This window comes from Moschus berezovskii, chromosome 13, assembly GCF_049115385.1.
Source record: "Moschus berezovskii isolate FMDL1 chromosome 13, NW_MosBer_1.0, whole genome shotgun sequence".
Classification (NCBI taxonomy): Eukaryota; Metazoa; Chordata; class Mammalia; order Artiodactyla; family Moschidae; genus Moschus; species Moschus berezovskii.
Window position 1 is genome coordinate 58,225,821 of NC_142472.1, and position 18,267 is coordinate 58,244,087.

The window sequence follows — 18,267 nt, forward strand, 5'->3', positions numbered from 1 at the left end:
ACTCAATGGACGTGAGTTTGGGTAAACTCTGAGAGTTGGTGATGGACAGGGAGGCCTGGCATGCTGCAGTCCATGGGGTTGCAAAGAGTTGGACATGACTGAGCAACAGAACTGAAATGAACTGAACCTTCTGAACATCACAGCTTAGCTTCAGTTCAGTTCAGTCGCTCAGTCATGTCCAGCTCTTTGTGACCCCATGGACTGCAGCATGCCAGGCCTCCCTGTCCATCACCAACTCCTGGAGTTTACCCAAACTCATGTCCATCATATCAGTGATGCCATCCAACCCATCTCATCCTCTTTCGTCCCCTTCTCCTCCTGCCCCCAATCCCTCCCAGCATCAGAGTCTTTTCCAATGAGTCAACTTTCCCATGAGGTGGCCAAAGTATTGGAGTTTCAGTCCAATAGCATCAGTCCTTCCAATGAACACCCAGGATTGATCTCCTTTAGAATGGACTGGTTGGATCTCCTTGCAGTCCAAGGGACTCTCAAGAGTCTTCTCCAACACCACAGTTCAAAAGCATCAATTCTTTGGCACTCAGCTTTCTTCACAGTCCAAATCTCACCTCCATACATGACCACTGAAAAACTATAGCCTTGACTAGATGGACCTTTGTTGGCAAAGTAATGGCTCTACTTTTCAATATGCTTTCTAGGTTGGTCATAACTTTCCTTCCAAGGAGTAAGCGTTTTTTAATTTCATGGCTGCAATCACCATCTGCAGTGATTTTGGAACCCAGAAAAATAAAGTCTGACAGTGTTTCCCCATCTATTTGCCATGAAGTGGTAGGACCAGATCCCATGATCTTAGTTTTCTGAATGTTGAGTTTTAAGCCAACTTTTTCACTCTCCTCTTTCACTTTCATCAAGAGGCTTTTTAGTTCCTCTTCATTTTCTGCCATAAAGGTGGTGTCATCTGCATATCTGAGGTTATTGATATTTCTCCCGGCAATCTTGATTCCAGCTTGTGCTTCTTCCATCCCAGCATTCCTCATGATGTACTCTGCATATAAGTTAAATAAGCAGGGTGACAATATATAGCCTTGACGTACTCCTTTTCCTATCTGGAACCAGTATGTTGTTCCATGTCCAGTTCTAACTGTTGCTTCCTGACCTGCATACAGGTTTCTCAAGAGGTAGGTCAGATGGTCTGGGATTCCCATCTCTTTCAGAATTTTCCACAGTTTATTGTGATCCACATAGTCAAAGGCTTTGGCATAGTCAATAAAGTAGAAATAGATGTTTTTCTGGAACTTTCTTGTTTTTTCCATGATCCAGCGGATGTTGGCAATTTTATCTCTGGTGCCTCTGTCTTTTCTAAAACTAGCTTGAACATCTGGAAGTTCACAGTTAACTTACCTTAAATGTGCTCAGAACACTTACATTAGCCTACATTTGGGCAAAATAAATCTAACACAAGGTCTACTTTATAACAGAGTGTTGAATATCTTCTGTAATTTATTAACTACCGTGCTGAAAGTGAAAAAAATAATGGTCGTATTGGTCCAGGATGATTGTAAGTATATAGGTTATTTATCCTTGTGATCATATATGACTGTGGCCTGCCTCCACTGCCCAGCACCCCGAGAGAACCGTACCCACGTTACCAGATTCAAACTCAACATCATAAATTGAACCATAGGTTGGGGACAATCTGTATATTTTGCCAAATGTTTTAGAGCTGATAGTTCAGCTGTTGTGCAATGCAGTGGCTATATCAGTTGAAATAATAAAATAGTTCTATAAGGTTGTTACATGGTCACATTCCTGGCACCTTGAGTACTCTCCTTCCTCCTCGGGCACCCCAGCCCCTCCCTGTCACCCTGCAGACTTTACCCACTATCCTCAACTAGAGGGTGGATGCCTGGTATAGCAGGGAGTGTTCAGCATCTTGCTCAAGTTACAGCCTGTGTCTTTCTGACTGATCCTTGCCTGTCCTGTATAGTTGCATATACTTTAAATATGATCCCTGGAGATTTCTGTATAAGGAAATATCTGATGTTTTCAAGGGGAGATGGCAGATTATAAAACATTATAAATGTATGCTTGAAATATTGTTTATAATATATATAAAATAAATTTATGATATACATATATAATACATATGAAATTATATTTTATAACATATATATTTATTTTATAACATATAAAATATATATTATAAAAATATAACATAAAATTATATTTTATAACATATATGAATAGAATATATTAAAAGCATTAAATGTAACTTTGTCTGGTGGCATGATTATGATTGATTTCTTTTTCATTTTAATCTTTACTGCATTTTCAGATTTCTTTACCATAAACTCATTATTTACACATCAAAAAAATATTTTGGGGGGCTCCAAAATCACTGCAGATGGTGACTTCAGACATGAGATTGAAAGATGCTTGCTACTTGGAAGAAAAGTTATGACCAACCTAGACAGCATATTAAAAAGCAGAGACATTACTTTGCCAACAAAGGTTCATCTAGTCAAAGCTATGGTTTTTCCAGTAGTCATGTGTAGATGTGAGAGTTGGACTATAAAGAAAGCTGAGCATGGAAGAATTGATGCTTTTTAACTGTGGTATTGGAGAAGACTCTGGAGCATCCCCTGAACTCTCAACCAATCCATCCTAAAGGAAATCAGTCCTGAATATTCTTTGGAAGGACTGATGTTGAAGCTGAAACTCCAATCCTTTGGCCACCTGATACTAAGAGTTGACTCATTTGAGAAGACCCTGATGCTGGGAAAAATTGAAGGCAGGAGAAGGGGACGACAGAGGACGAGATGGTTGGATGGTATCATCGACTTGATGGACATGGGTTTGAATAAACTCCGGGAGTTGGTGATGGAGAGGGACGCCTGGCAGTGGTGCAGTTCATGGGGTTGCAAAGAGCTGGACACGACTGAGCGACTGAACGAAAACTGGTTTTATTTCAGTAAAATTAGTTTTTTTTTTTTAAGTAATGGCAACATTTTTCAACAGCTCCATCTGCTGGCTGCTGAAGGAAGTTAATTTTCAAATATTACTGTATCTGTTTCTCTATAACCAGTACAAGAAACAGAATTCCTGTATTAGAACAAAGTATGCTTTTTATAGATCTGTGAAGGGGACTCTCAGGAGTCAAGTGAATTTACCTGGAATGAAAAGTGATACAAACTTGGTTGGATGTAGAGTGGGCTATTACCCCATGCACAAAAATAGACTGCCTAGAATAGAAACATAACACGGAAGAACTGGTTTCGTGTTTTTGACTATTTTACACTGGTATGTTGATTTTGCTGATTATGTAAAATAGAAACATAGATAGGTGGTTGAGTATTGATATATATGAAGTGTAGGAATTAATATACTTTGCACTCATATTCAGAGCTTCACTCTAAACTCTCCTGTGTCATTCTCAGTATTTTCAAGTGAAATTGCTCTTAATTCCATATCTTGAATCTGCCTGTAATACCGGAGACCTGGGTTCCATCCATGGGTTAGGAAGATCCCTGGAGGAGGGCATCGCAACCCACTCCAGTATTCTTGCCTGAAGAATCTGCGTGGACATGGTGGGCTACAGTCCATGGGGCCACAAAGAGTCAGATACAACTGAGCAACTAAGCACAGCCACACCTCTTTATTTAATTTCCTGCAGTTGAATTGATGATAAATGCTTTCCGAAACGAAGTTCCTCTTTATATGGTTATAGGATGTATTATATTTTGCTTAAAAATCTCTAAATCATCTAGCTTTGGAACTCTTAAAAAGTAAAATCTGAGTGAAGTCAATCATGAAAAGACAGGGCCTGTATAATTTCACTTACATGAGGTATCTAAACTAGTCAAATTCATAGAAACAAGATAGAATGGGAGTTAAGGGGAAAAGGGGAAAGTTAAGGGGAAAATTAAGTTGTTGCTTAATGGGTATAGGGTCTCAGTTCTGCAAGATGAAAAAGTTCTGGAGAGCTGTTTCACAATGTAAATATGCTTAACACTACTGAACTGGGCACCTTAAAATGTTAGAATGGTAAATTTTATAATTTTTTTAATCACAATAAAAAAGTAAAGTCTAAAAATACACATATTGCATATATCATATATATATACTATATATATATATATATATATATAACAAATTTGAGAGAAAATATTGAAGTAACCATACTCTACACTTAAGGATCCATTTTTCTTGTCCTCTCAAAAGTCTATTAATATTTACACAAGTTTATATTTGTTTGTGACTTACATGGGACTTAATTTAAAAAGAAATTACATGTTTGTAAGATGAAATAAGATTTTTACATTACTTGTCTGTGTGTGTCAGTCATTCATTCCTGTCTAACTCTTTGCAATCCCATGGACTGTAACCCACCAGGCTCTTCTGTCCGTGGAATTCTCCAGTCAAGAATACTAGAGTGGGTAGCCATTCTGTTCTCCAGGGGATCTTCCTGACCCAGGGATTGAACCTGAGTGTCCTGCATTACAGGCAGATTCTTTACCATCTGAGCCACCAGGGATGCCCTTTAAATTACATACTTTCTAAATTAATTGGAAGATGATGAGATTCACTAAAAAAATTTCCCCTGACTATTGATTCCCTGGACAAATCATTTAGCTATTTGAGTCTCAGTTTCTTTATGTCAAATAAATTGAAAGAGGTGATCATTTCCATGCTCTATGAACCCTAAACTTCTAAAAAATTTTTCATGGCATCTTTCTGACACCCTTTTCTAACCAGCTCTAACACTGTTATATATGTGTATATGTATATACATGTATAGATCAACAAACTGAAAATAAAATTTGAAAAGCAACCATCAAGTAAATAAAGGACTATTAAGTACATTTTTTAAAATAAGAAATCACACCTCATTTGATCCTATATAAAGAAAGTCTCCCCTCTGCAATGGAGAGATGTGATATGAACTTGGAGAAGACTTTTAAAATATGCATATACAAAGAGTTCTCATGCCACAGAGAAAAATAAAAGAACTTACCTGGCGGTCCAGTGGTTAAGACTTTGCACTTCCAGTGCAGGGGGCATGGGTTCCATCCCTGGTCAGGGAACTAAGATCCCACATGCTGTGCAACATGACCAAAAAAAAAAAAAAGCACATACATATAGTCCCCATACCCTGTTTGGGGAGAAGATTGCAATCTTTTAAAAAGGATAGAGAGTGTTTCCTTTTTTGCCCTTTTTAAAAATAGCAAGGCAAACATTTTCTAGTTGTAAATAATATAGGCAGTAAGACTATGGAGAGAAAAAGAAAATTAAAATGAAGGGTAAATCTACAGGTAAAGGAAGTCATGGGCCAAAGCAGCATGGTTGTGGGAAGTAGAGAAGTTCAGAGTAATGAGAAGTAAAGTGGCTAAGTTGAGTAAGCGAGTCTGGTTGAATAAATAGAGGTAGCGCCCTCACAGCCTCATAGCCACCTAGTCAACAAGTAGCAGGAGCTGCCCTGAATGCCAGACACTTATTTAAAAGTCAAAATATAAATAGGCATTTAGGGAGAGAGTGCTCATTTTTATTCCATTCAGTCGTCTGGCCAGATTGTTCTATTACTAATGATTTCTAACACCATGTAAAGAAATTTTATTTTAAATGAGATGTGTTTAAAGGAGCTCATGTATTACTATTAGTATGCTTCTGGTATTAAGTTTAACTGCTTGCTGAGAATTATCGCTAATTCTAGTGGCTAATCATAATGCTCTTTGAATAAATTCTCATTTGCTTTCTTAAATATCTAAGCCAATGATATACTTGATATAAATAGGAAATTTAGAGTAAGTCATTGTTCGATATAAAAAACATGAGCATAAAATAATATATATATATATATATAATACTATATGAATATATACTCTTATTCATATGTATTTGATTTTAGTCATTTTGAATACAATTGTGTGTTGGTGTGTTCCTCTTTGGTTTAATCACATGTGGGATTGTGCTTCCTGAACTTGGGTGAATGTTTCCTTTCATAGGTCAGGGAATTTTTCAGCTATTATGTCTTCAAATATGTTCTCAGACCCTTTCTCTTTCTCTTCTCCCTCAGGGACCCATATAATGTGAGTATTAGTGCTCTTGATGTTGTCCCAGAGGTCTCAAATTATCCTCATTTATTTTTATGTATTTTGAACTGTGGTGCTGGAGAAGACTCTTGAGAGTCCCTTGGACTGCAAGGAGATCCAACCAGTCCATTCTAAAGGAGATCGATCCTGGGTGTTCATTGGAAGGACTGATGCTAAAGCTGAAACTCCAATACTTTGGCCACCTCATGTGATGAGTTGACTCACTGGAAAAGACTCTGATGCTGGGAAGGATTGGGGGTGGGAGGAGAAGGGGACAACAGAGAATGAGATGGCTGGATGGCATCACCGACTCGATGGACATGAGTTTGAGTGAACTCTGGGAGTCGGTGATGGACAGGGAGGCCTGAGTCGGACACGACTGGGCGACTGAACTGAACTGAACTGACTGAAAGTTAATTTCACTGGTTTCTTTTCACTTTAAAATGAAAAGATTTCACATTACATACATGGTTCATATCATATTTCTTTTGGACAGTGTGGATTTACAGTGTAAATAAGTGCAGTTTCCTCTCATTAACCAGGATCAGGCCCATTGACCTCACACACTGCTGAGTGCTAACTTTGGATAAGAGTGAACAGTTTTTGCTTTGACTGTTCTGCCCAGTGCATTAAGGAATTCTCAGTCAGCAGATCAGAACCTCAGTTGTAATGATGACCAATGCTAGTTAATTCCAAGGAAATCTGGAAGACTCTACAAGTCTGTAGATAACACATATATACACGTATTCCCAAAGATCCCAGAGATTTCTTCAGAGTAAAGGAAGTTAAGACTTTATGTATGGTGTCTGTATAGGAGATCAGGAGTACCATTCATTACTAGGTAGGTAAGAAGATGCTTCAAGACTTAACCAAATGAGCTTAACAAGAAGAGACCTCTAAGATAGTGTTTAAAAAGAAAGTCAGCAGGATCTGCCTTGGCTTACGTTTGCTGGCTTTGGCATTGAGCTGTGTTGTAGGCAAAGTCGTCTTGGAATCCTTACCCTTATTTCCCTTTGTGGCATCCTTTCCCTTCTAGCTCTTCTCCCTGTGTGGAAGTCACACTGCCTTTCTCCTCCTTGTCTCTTTTAAATCTGCCAATCTCTATGGAAAGGAAAATAATATTTTAGTGAAATGTTAGTGGAAAGCTGATAGAAGCATGGGCCGACAGGTGCCGCTTTCAGTTATATTGCTCCTGATGAATTACAACTTGGTTATTTTTTGGACTTTAGATCAGCTGTAAGTGTACAGCAAATTGAGAGGAAGGTACAGAGATTTCCCATTTATACCCTGGTGCCATATTTGGTTCTTTTTTTTTTTTTTAAGCCCTTAACACAGAAATTTATTTTTCTTTTAACACAAACTTTTCAAATTTTCCCAAAGTGTTGCTTTAAATGAAGGTTTATATTACTAATTTCTTTAAATCTATTGGCTGTTGCATAAAACAGTTTCGTTAACAACTATCCTTCATTGAGGCCTTTAAAGTTATTTTTTCCTCTCTCCATCCTAATCAACTTTAACCTTACAGCTGAAGAAGGGAGGAACGGCACCTTCTGGAGGTGAAGGGGGTTAGAAACCCACCTTCAGGAAGGCGTCCGGTGATCTTCAGATTATTTCTGCAATAACAATTGTCATAGGACGAATGAATGGAATGCGTTGTTACAGATGTAATTACTATGTTCCTCCCTCCTCCCGTTTCCTAAACAATACCTGAAAATGGGAAGACTGTGGGTTTAATTAAAGACATACCATACATAGTGGAGAAAAAAGCTATTTTATGACCTTTTGAGATGACATAGTCAGAGGAGCAAAGTAGTTAACACCAATTTTATTTACTTAGCACAACATTCGTACTGAACTTCACTGTTTTGAAAAATTTCCAACTTTTATCGATAAAGCTGGAAATATATAACAACGTGTGTGGTTTTCGGGAAAAGTCAAGAAAGCCTTAAGAGGCAGAGAAAGCATTGACAGCCGCGGGTCTTGCAGCGGCGGCGTTGCCGTGTGGCTGCGTGCGCGCGCGAAGGGCTGGGCGGGGCGGAGCGGCGGCGGGGACGCGCTCGGGGCGGGGCGGGGCGGAGGGCAGGCGGGCAGGCGGGCGCGCGCGCGGGGCCGTCCGGTCGGTAGAGGGCGCTGCGCACCAACGCGGCGCTCTGCCTGCCCCCGGGTGCTGTCCGCGGCGGTTCGATTGGAGCAGCCGCCGAAGAGCGCTTGGCGCCATTTTGAAGCGGAGAGGAGGAGGAACGGCCGGGCTGGCTGCGGAAGGGGAGGGGGGGAGGAGGCGATTGGATGCGGCGGCGGCGGCGGCGGATCCCGGAGAGCGGCGGAGTGAGAGGAGTAGCGAGTCGGGCACCCGGAGGTAGGAAACAATTCAGTTAACGGGAAGAGAAAACCCCTCTCCTCCCGGGTCGCCGCGCTCCATTTTTTTCAGCGCCCGCCGCGGCGGCTGTGTCTTGGCGGGGCTCAAAGCGGCGCCCGCCTGGCAGCCGCGACTCGCCTCCCGGCATCGGGGGCTGCCCGGCGGCGGCGGCGGCGGCGGCGCCGGGAGGAGCGGGGCGCAGGCCGGGGGCGTGGGCCGGGGCTGCCCGGTGGGGGCGGGGAGGGCCCCGGGGCGGGCGCGCTCCCTCCACGCCGCGGGCTGCAGCCGCCGCCGCCTGGAAATTAAACTTGCCGCCCTGGCCGGGCCGGGGCGCCCGCGGCGGCGAGGGCGGCGGGCGGTGACCTTGCGCGCGGCCGGGGGTCCGCGCCGGCCGCCCGCGCCCCGCCGCCGCCCCTCCCCTCCCCCCGCGCCCGGCCGGCCGGCGGGCGGGCGGGCGGGCGGCTGTTTCCCGGGCGGCAGGCGGGCGGCGCGGCGCTCCTGTTGAATCCTCCTCGGGCGGGCGGGTTTTCCATCCCCCCTTCCGGGCGAGGGGCGGGGAGCGCGGGTCCCGGCCGGACCCCGAGCGCCGTCCGGGCCTCGGCGCCCTCGACCCCGCCGCCGGGTCCCCCGCGCCGCGCAGCTCCTCTGCTCCGGGCGGCGGCCGTGGGCCGACCGAGTGACATTTTCGTCCAGTTACTTGCCGGCGTCCGGAGATATAAAGCGGGCTCGCCGCGCCTCGCGCAGCTGGTGCAGGAGGCACCCGAGAACCCGGTTTGAGAAGGAGTCTTTCCCCGGGGGTAGGTTTCCTTTAGGAAGCCTCCGAGTCGGAACGACCCGTGCCAACCGTGTTTGGCTGTAAGAGTTGACGTTCGTACTGTCTTCTTGTCTGGGTGACAACCTGAAAAGTTTCCGATCGGGAGAAGGATTTGGTGTCTGGTTCACTAGCAGTTGGCTGCCTTTTGGTATATGCGTTAAAGCTGCGCTCAGCAGCGGTCCAGTTATTCAAGGCAAATGAATCTGAACCCTGAATCCCGGCACCTCCTCGTCTTCAGAGTTGCCTCTTCCTGCGTTCCATTTGTGGCCGGTGTAAACTCGGGGTAGGGTTTCGAAGAGCAGGTCCCTATCCAGTTAACACACGTTTTAGGCATCTTAGCCAACCCCAAAAGGGAACCCCCTTTATCTCATTTTGGAGAACGTGCCTTGAACGCTCTTCTCACACTTCTGGTATGGAATGATGGATGGGCAGTTCCGTCCTGAACGACCCTGTAAACCCTGTTTAGTAAACCATTTCGGAAACTTTGGATGTAGCCTTCAATTTAGAAGGTAGGTCTGCGGTCATGAGTGAGTTGGGAGTCTTCTGCTGTCTTCCTAATAACCTTAAAAAATTCAAGTGTGTTTATGAGACGAGCTGTAAATAAGTTATGATTATTTAAAACTTGAATGGCAGTGTAATCATTGTTCTCAACACATGTAGGTGAAATTTCAAGATAGAGCATTTTCCGTACTCACGAATGTAGTAGTCAAATAAAATGGTTAAAAACATAAAAATGGAATTAAGTAAAAAAAGGGGAGGCTAGAAAGGACACTTATTTAGGCTGTACGTATGTCAGAGATGTTAGCAGTTTTAGGGACAATAAAATGAGCATTCTTACGGTGTATGCAGGTCAGTTTGTGGAACAATTTGGTATCGTCCGGTGATAGCAGAAAACTTAGTTAAAATTTATGTTGATTTATAGGTGAAAGTTGCAACATGGAACTTTTTATGCTGAGGTAGATTTATTCTGAAAAACTTAACTAAAAAGTATCCCCTTAAATTAGAGCATTATTCTTTCAAAATAAATTTACAAATGTGTGTGGAAGAGTGCACTTTAGACATTCTTTGATTACCGAAGTAGTTTTTTTTTTCTTTTTTGCCTTTTTTGATCATTAAAAAAATTATCCTCAGGGCTTTACTTTAACATGTATTTTAAATGACAAGGTAGTGTTTGCAGATTCTTACCATTTGCGCCACCAGGGAAGCCCTAGTGTTTGTTTTGGCCTGTATTTTTTCTTAAAGAACTTTTGTGCCCTTTCTTTTTTGTTGTTGTTGCCCTTTATTTTCTCCTTTTTTGTTGAGGTTGGTTCTGTTTGTATTAACTTTTATTTCTTACAGCAGCTGTCACTTTCATTCTTGTCTGGTTATGCCTCCCCTCCCACCCCAAGAATTAGAGGTAATGTGATGTTGATAGTGATTCATATTGTCGTGGAATGTTTTTTACTAAGGTTATTTGACAAGCAATTCTACTGAGTTGGTTGTTGATTAAAAGTTTAAATTTTTAATTTATTTTAAAATTATTTTTCATCTTTAACTGTCACAGAGAGTTATATTTTGAGGACCAGGCTTTGTCAATAGTTTGTTAAGCCTAAAATAAAGTGATACTCTGTAATAGACAGAGCTTGCTCTGGTGATGAGGGCCAAACTTGGTGCAGAAGGGAATATTTTGGGGGATTGTGTTCTTTCTGCTGCTGCTTCTTGAAGATTAGGATTGTCCTGTGTCTTCCTCAGTGCTTTTTTTTTGACCATGGGTGCCTAGAACTAACAGGAGAGCTCATAGTGGTTTGACTTGGATAAGTACTGTGTATAATTTCTATTAAAAAGAATAAATTTGTATTTCCTTTGTTAGTGTTAACAGGCTATAAGGAAACTTAGATGATCTCCAACTCATCATATGCATGAGAAATTAAGTTCAGATTGTATTTCGATTGATTTATCCAAAGTCACAGTCATATTCTTGTGATGGAATTGAGACAGCCCTTAGACCTCTTGGAGGCTTAGAAGCATCCACATGGTCTGTATTGTTTTATTCAGGACTTAAGCAATATGTAAAATTATTGCCAGATAGCATATTATTCTCTGTTCCCTTCTCCCCTTTTCATTCATTCAACCAAGAAATAAAGTTTGGAGGTTAACCATCTGTTTGAGAGTCTGGTTTTAATAATTTGTCTCCAGGATTCAGTCCACTTAAATTGTCTCAGAAGATAACCTCTTGCATGTCTCTGTCTTCTGGAGTTGCTTGATCTTTTCATTGTGTTACAATGCTTGACAAATAAATGCCTTACAAAAGGCATTTATTTATTCTTAGTTAAACTTGTAAGGCAGAGTAACTTGGAAGTTAGTGTTGAACTTTATTTTGTTGTAAGATGTATGTATACATGAGTGTGTATTTTTTTACTTTTAAACTCAATTTGCTACCCAAGTCATTTGTCACTTCCAATTACAGTAGGTGTTTGGAGAAGATTGTGTTTGGTTTGAGTATTCTTGTTTGGGAATGTTAAAAAGTCCAAAAATAAACCCAGTAATTTTTTTGAGAGTGTATTTACTTGTCAAGCTTATTTAAGAAGCTGCCAAATTGTTCAAAATTCTGTCTCCTTGGAGTATAGAGGTCAGCTCTTCCTCACACTACACTGTCATAAACCACCTGGTTATAATCTTTTTCCCCAATAGTTGAAAAAGGTTTTATAACCCTTTCTTACTAATCAAATTAAGGATAAGTTTGCTTTAATTGTTTCAGTTGGTAGGGGTGATCATACTCAGTGAGAAAAACATGAAGATTAAGCTCAGATTAGTTTACATTTAGTTGTTTAAAAAATAAATCTTATAGCCATTACTCTGAGATATTTTAAAATAGACATTATAGTTACAGTGCCCTAACTATAGGTGGCTCAGTGGTGAAGAATCCCCCTGCCAGTGCAGGAGACATGGGTTTGACCCCTGGGTGGGAAAGATCCCTGGAAGGAGGTAATGGCAACCCACTCCAGTATTGCCTGGAAAATCCGATGGACAGAGGGTCATGGCAGGCTACAGAACGTAGGGTTGCAAAAAGTTGGACGTGACTGAGCACATCACTAGTAAGCAATTATTAGAATACTTGATTTAGCAGTATACAGTTTACAAGTCAGCTAAGAGGAGTGGAGGAAAGACTGATAAGCAGGAAGCTAATATGAGGCATTGTTAAAGGCCCATGGTCTAGAAGTACTCCACTGGCTTGCCTCTCTTTGACAGAGAGTGCTCTGACCTGATTCAGTTTAATGAACAAATATTAAGCTTAATGTATCCATTGTACCAGGGATGATGCAGCCAACAAGACTGAGACTCTGCTCTGTAGAAGTTTAGGGTGGTGGTTGGCTGCTTGCACCAAGGCCCCTGAGAGCTGAGGATAACCAGAGTCGGCCCCCTGCTGTTAAGTGATTCTGTGAGGGGCAGGCTCTCCTCTTCAGTGGCAGCTGAAGTTGCTCTTCTTGCTGTGGGAGCGCGAAGGAGGGGACGTTATAACCACAAGCATTGTCTCTCTCTAGGAGGGAATGGTTAGGGGGCCCAAAAGGAGACAAGTTTGTGGCTCCCTGGGCAGGGTAGGGATTCTTTTTCTCTTTCATCTCTCAGGTTGTTGTAGAGAAGTAAGTGAAGAGATTTTAAAGAGAAGTCCCAGATACTTATCCAAAATGTATTTACAGAATACATCCCTAAGTAGTTGAAATTCCATCAGGCAATTTCAGTTATTCTTCAGATGTTGGGATGCGAGTTGGGTGTGTGTGTGGAGAGTTGGTAGTGAGAGTAATTGTTAAGGTTGAGAAGGAGGGAAGAGTACTTTAAAGAATCGTGTATTTTAAGTTAAAAGTTATACATGTATATGATAAAATTCTTATGGTACAGAAAGGTAAAAATAAAAGCTACTTTACAGCTTCTCCTTAAAAGGTAATCCATTGTTAGCAGTTTTCAGAAAGTTTATTTTTCAAAATATTTATACAGAAAAGTTTTTATACCTTACTTGTTGTTGTTATTAAAAACTATATTGTTTACTTTTTTTCTGTAGTTAATATCACAAAGCTCTTCTTATATTGGGACATATAGATCAACATAATTTAAAAATAATTAGAGTATTATATGCATATATCATTATATTGACTTTTTTTGAGTGGTAGTTAGGATGTAACTATTTATACAAACCAACAGTATATGACTATGCCTGTTACATGTTTGCTTACATTGGGCTTTATTAAGTTTTATATTTTTTGCTGATTTAATTTGAGAGGTTTGTACCTTGTTTTTAAAAGGTCTTCCCTGATGTGGGTAAATAATCCACCTCCAATGCAGGAGACAAGACACAGGAGATGTGGGTTAGATCCCTGGGTGGGGAAGATCTCCTCGAGTGGGAAATGGCAACCCACTCTAGTATTCTTGCCTGAAAAATCATTAGGACAGAGGAGCCCCATGGGCTACAGTCCAAAGGGTTGCAAAGAGTTGCACACAACTGAGCAGCTCTGCACGCCCAAACCTTGTTTTGGGTTTGTGTTTTGTTGATTATGAGGAGGGTGATAAAATTCATATGCTTATTGGGCAGCGGTTACTTGCAGCGCATACTTTAGATTGAGTAGGTTAATTATCTGGGTGCCCCCTTTTACCCATAAAATGGTTTGAGGGAGATGGAACTTGCCGAGAGGAATAAGATTTCAGAACCCATGGGGAATAATGCCCTGAATGGAGAGGCTACAGTGTTAGGCTGTGAACGGTAACCAAAGGTTAACATGAGGTTATCGAGAACTCTTAGCTTGTTCTTAGCAGAACATTATATAAAGGCAAGAATGGAGATTTGAGAGTCAGGGCAAGTGAATTTTATATAGGGTCAGCTCTGTCTCCTGCTGTTGCTTGTTCTGTCTCACCACTCACACCTCTTGCCCAACTGTCATTGCATTTTTTATTTATACTGTCATTTGATTTGTTCCTCTTCCCTGGTGGGGGTGGCAACCTTGACTTTGATAGTTCAGTTCATCCAGAGATGAGGGACAGTTTTTCTATGAGGGAAACTGATTTTCCTTCAAATAGTCAAAGGGAACAGTTCTTGTTTCTAACACCCTTTAGATCTGTTTTGTGATCTTCAGTAGTACCTCTTTATAGTTCATGTTCTGCTAGTGTCAGGGGCCTTACATGCTGACCTGCAGAAACCTGGGATGTTGGCATGAATACCTGAGCTTTGTTCCCATTTAATCTCTACATGCTGTCCCCACCCCAGCTTTACTTTTTTTTATAATGAAATAAAGTTTTTTCCTTAGGCTTCGGAGGCAGTTGATTAAAAAGACTCTTACCTGTTATCCCCTACCCGTCCTCACCTTCCCCACATGTGACATGTAGAGATGATGTTAATTACCTTGATCTTTTCACAATGCATACGTATATCAAAAGGTCAGGCCATATACCTTCAGTATCTACATTTTTATCTGTCAAGGATGTCTCAATAAAGTTTAAAAAAGTGTTCTTATCTATCTTCAGTTATAATATACACTTACTATCTTAAAGTGGAGCGTCCCTGTTGGCTTAGATGGTGAAGAATCTGCCTGCAGGTCAGGAGATGTGGGTTCCATTCCTGATTAGGAAGATCCCATGGAGAAAGGAATGGCTTACCTGCTCCAGTATTATTGTCTGGAGAATTCCATGAGCAGAGGAGCCTGTTGGGCTACAGGGGTTGCAAAGAGTTGAGCACGACTGATCAAATGGCTGGCCCTTTTTCATTTGTACCCTTAGTCTAGGCGCTCGAACAGGGGTGAGTTTGAACACCTTCTCCTTCCCCAGTCTCTCCCCTCAGGACCTTTGGCAGTGCCTGGAGACATTGTGGCTCTCCCAGTGGGAGGGTGGAAAGCGGGGGAGTGGTGCTACTGGTATCTAGTGAATAGAGACAAGGGTGTTGCTAGACACCCCACAGTGAGTAGGGCAGCCCTCCACGGCAGAAAATGATCAGGCACTAAATGTATCTATTGCCAGGAAACCCCCAGTTCAGGAGAATTAGGCCTGCCCACCAGCTTTGATGGTAGCAGTCAAGCAGTAGTGATGTTTCATGTAGTCTTAGGCTCAGAATGGAAAGTTTTGAACTAATAGCTCTTGAATACTTTTTTCCCCTCCTCTGTCTCTTTGGTCCCTTTCTTTTCAGCTTTTTGCTTTTCATTCTCCTCTACTTTTGTGGTGTTAACATAATTAGGTCAGGGTTTTGCAGTTTGGAAGGTCACTAGCATTGAAGACTTGAACAGAAGTCGGAACATATTTAGGCATTTGATATGATATTTGAGGAGTGAAGTCCCTTGCTAAGGAGAGCTGAAGAGCATGGCTGTTAAGCATATAGAAAAGAGTCTAGGCTGGTTTTTATTCTGCCTCCATCACTAGCTAGCTGTATCACTGTGGACAGATTACCTAATCTCACCAGGCCTCAGTTTCTTAATCTGTAAAGTGGGAATAATAGCAGATATCTCATTTTAAAAGCAGCTTTATTGAGATGTAATTCACATTTCGTACAATTCACCTGATGAAAATGTGCAGTTTGTTTTTTCCTGATATGTTTGCAGGTGCACCCATTGCCACGATTTGCTCTTTGTCCTTTATAAGAGAAACCCTGAATCCATTAGCAGTCAATTCCAGTCACCTCTTATCTCATTAGTTTTTGGTATAAATCAGGCCAAATGCTTACCCTGGTGATTAATATGTAAGTACTTAATTAAGAAACTATTATAACTTGGGGCAGAGAAACTATTTGTGGCAAGACCACTTGTATCACTTTAGAGAAGGCAAAGATGGATAATTTTTTGTTGAATGGCTATTTACATGTTATACTATCCAAGGAAATTGTTTTCAGATGTTAAGATGAAAGATATTCCTTCATTTAAAAGATCTTTAATCAAGTAGTAAGAAAGAGACATATTTTAAAATACTAGTCATACCAGTTATAATTGTAAGATAATTATAAAATGAGGTAGAATAAGTGCTTTCAGGAAGGTGTAAAAATGATTGAAATTGGAAATTTGATAAAGGGAGATTAATTAGGTTAAGGGTGCAGGAACCATGAAAAACTTCTCTAAAGTAGAGACCATTCTGGCCAAGTCTTAGTTGATAAAATATGGGACTTTGGCTCTGTGAAGACCACTTGAAGAATGCTGGTTTTTGAAATATTGGTAGTAACCACATAATTTTTTTTTTGCTGTCTCATGATGCTGCCAAGTGGTTGCCTCTAGTAGCTACACCTGCATTCTTTTTTAGAAAATAACTTGTCTATTTTTTGCTTAGACTTGAGGCTTGTGGGATCTTAGTTCCTGGACCAAGGATTGAACCTGGGTCCTCATCAGTGAAAGGATTGAGTCCTAAGCACTGGAATTCCTACTGGTAATTCTCATCCCCACCCTTTTTTGGTATTTCTAATCTGTTCTGAACTTGGCAAATTACCTAAATACAAGAAATAAGTGTTTAGTGACAGCCTGGTGTCTGTGAGAGCAGGATGTGATTATGTGGCCTTATGCTGTCACTTTGAGTTAGTTGCCTTTTTAGTTTTATTCTCCAGGTTAATTGCATTTGTAGAATAAATAGTTCCTTGGTAAATTAGGCTCATATAAAATGTTTTCTTTTTTTTTTTTTCTTCCAAGGCTTCCGCTAACCTTTCTTTTCAGTTTCCTATCCTCCATTTCTCATGTACCATCAGACACAGCACCTCCAAGTGCATGTCCCAGCTGAGGTGCACTGCTCTCTCCTTTAACATCTGGTTAACACAGGGTATTTTTGTTTTTTTGAGAGTTGAATGACTAGATTTGTATCAAGTCAGTAACCTGGGTGTTATCTTGACTCCTCCATCTCCTTTACTTCTTAAATCAAATTTGAGTTACCAAATCCTGTTGATTCTGATACAGTAGTTTCAAAGTCTTTTTTTTTTTTAAGATTCCCTGGAGAGGGAAATGGCAACCCACTCCAGTACTCTTGCCTAGAAAATCCCATGGACGGAAGAGCCTGGTGTAGGCTACTGTCCACGGGGTCGCAAAGAGTCAGACACGACTGAGCGATTTCACTATGTCACTATATATGCAGTAATACTTCAAAAGTAAAAAAGCAAAAATAGACTTACAATAAAAAGTCTCTTACCCATATCCTTCTTCATCTGTATATTTCCCAGACTCCTACAATAGTTTACTAATATTATTGATTTCTTATATCCTTCTGAGGATTTAAAAATATACGGCCCTGTACAAATACATTTATCCCACCCCATTCCTTCCCTTACCCCAACACGTGTTTTTACACTGATGGTGGAAACTGTAACTGCTTTGCCTTTGATTTTCTTCACTTAACAGCACTCCCTGGAGGTCTTCAGTGTTAGCACATGAAGCGCTGGGATGTGTGCTCTCCCCCTCTCCGCAGCAGCAGTGTTCGTTTCTTTATGAACTGCGATTTAACCAGCCCAGTGATGTATATAGTAAGATTGTTCCTAGTTTTTACTACTATAAAAATATTGCGTGAGCAAGCTTGTACACTTATCATTTTGTACATATGCAGGCATGTCTGTAGATTAAGTTCTAGAAGTGGAGTTGCTGGGTTAAAGAATAAATGAGGTACAATTTTGATAGGTATTGTTGCCCTTCATAGGGGTTGAAACAATAATGTACATGTGAGCACACTTGTTTTCTTACAGCCTTGTCATTACAGCGTGCAATCCAATTTTTTGGATTTTTGCCAGTATGATAGGTGAAAAATGATACCTCAGTGTAGTTTTCATTTTTTTACATTTCTTATAAGTGAAGTTGAGCATCCTTTCATTTGTTTGGGCCATTTTGAGCTTCCTTTTTTTTCTCTGTGAACTGTCTAATCTGAATCTTTAGTCATTTTCCTGTCCATTTTGAGGATTCTGCAATTTCTCTTCAGTCCATGTGCCTTGGTTAATTTTTTAAAAGGAAACAGCTTGCTTGTTGCAGTTGTCCTTTGACAGATTGCTTCCATTTTTACTCCCTTCTAGGCTTTCTCTCATTCACTCTGTTATCAAAGTGATGCAAATTTGAAAGCACCATTCCCTTGCTTAAAACTGT

At 41.0% G+C, this 18,267-nt stretch overlaps 1 protein-coding gene across 7 annotated transcripts in view; it reads left to right on the forward strand.

Moving 5' to 3' along the window:
- Positions 1 to 8,267: 8,267 nt before the first annotated feature.
- PDS5B (PDS5 cohesin associated factor B) overlaps positions 8,268 to 18,267 on the forward strand; it is a 181,966-nt gene continuing 171,966 nt past the window's right edge. For 5 of the 7 annotated variants that reach the window (XM_055426278.2, XM_055426279.2, XM_055426277.2 and 2 more), the window contains exon 1: positions 8,290 to 8,403. The gene's annotated coding sequence lies outside the window, so the exon portion shown is untranslated. Of the gene's footprint in view, positions 8,404 to 18,267 lie in introns of all 7 variants that reach the window. The other 2 variants (XM_055426275.2, XM_055426276.2) reach the window with 2 other exon arrangements.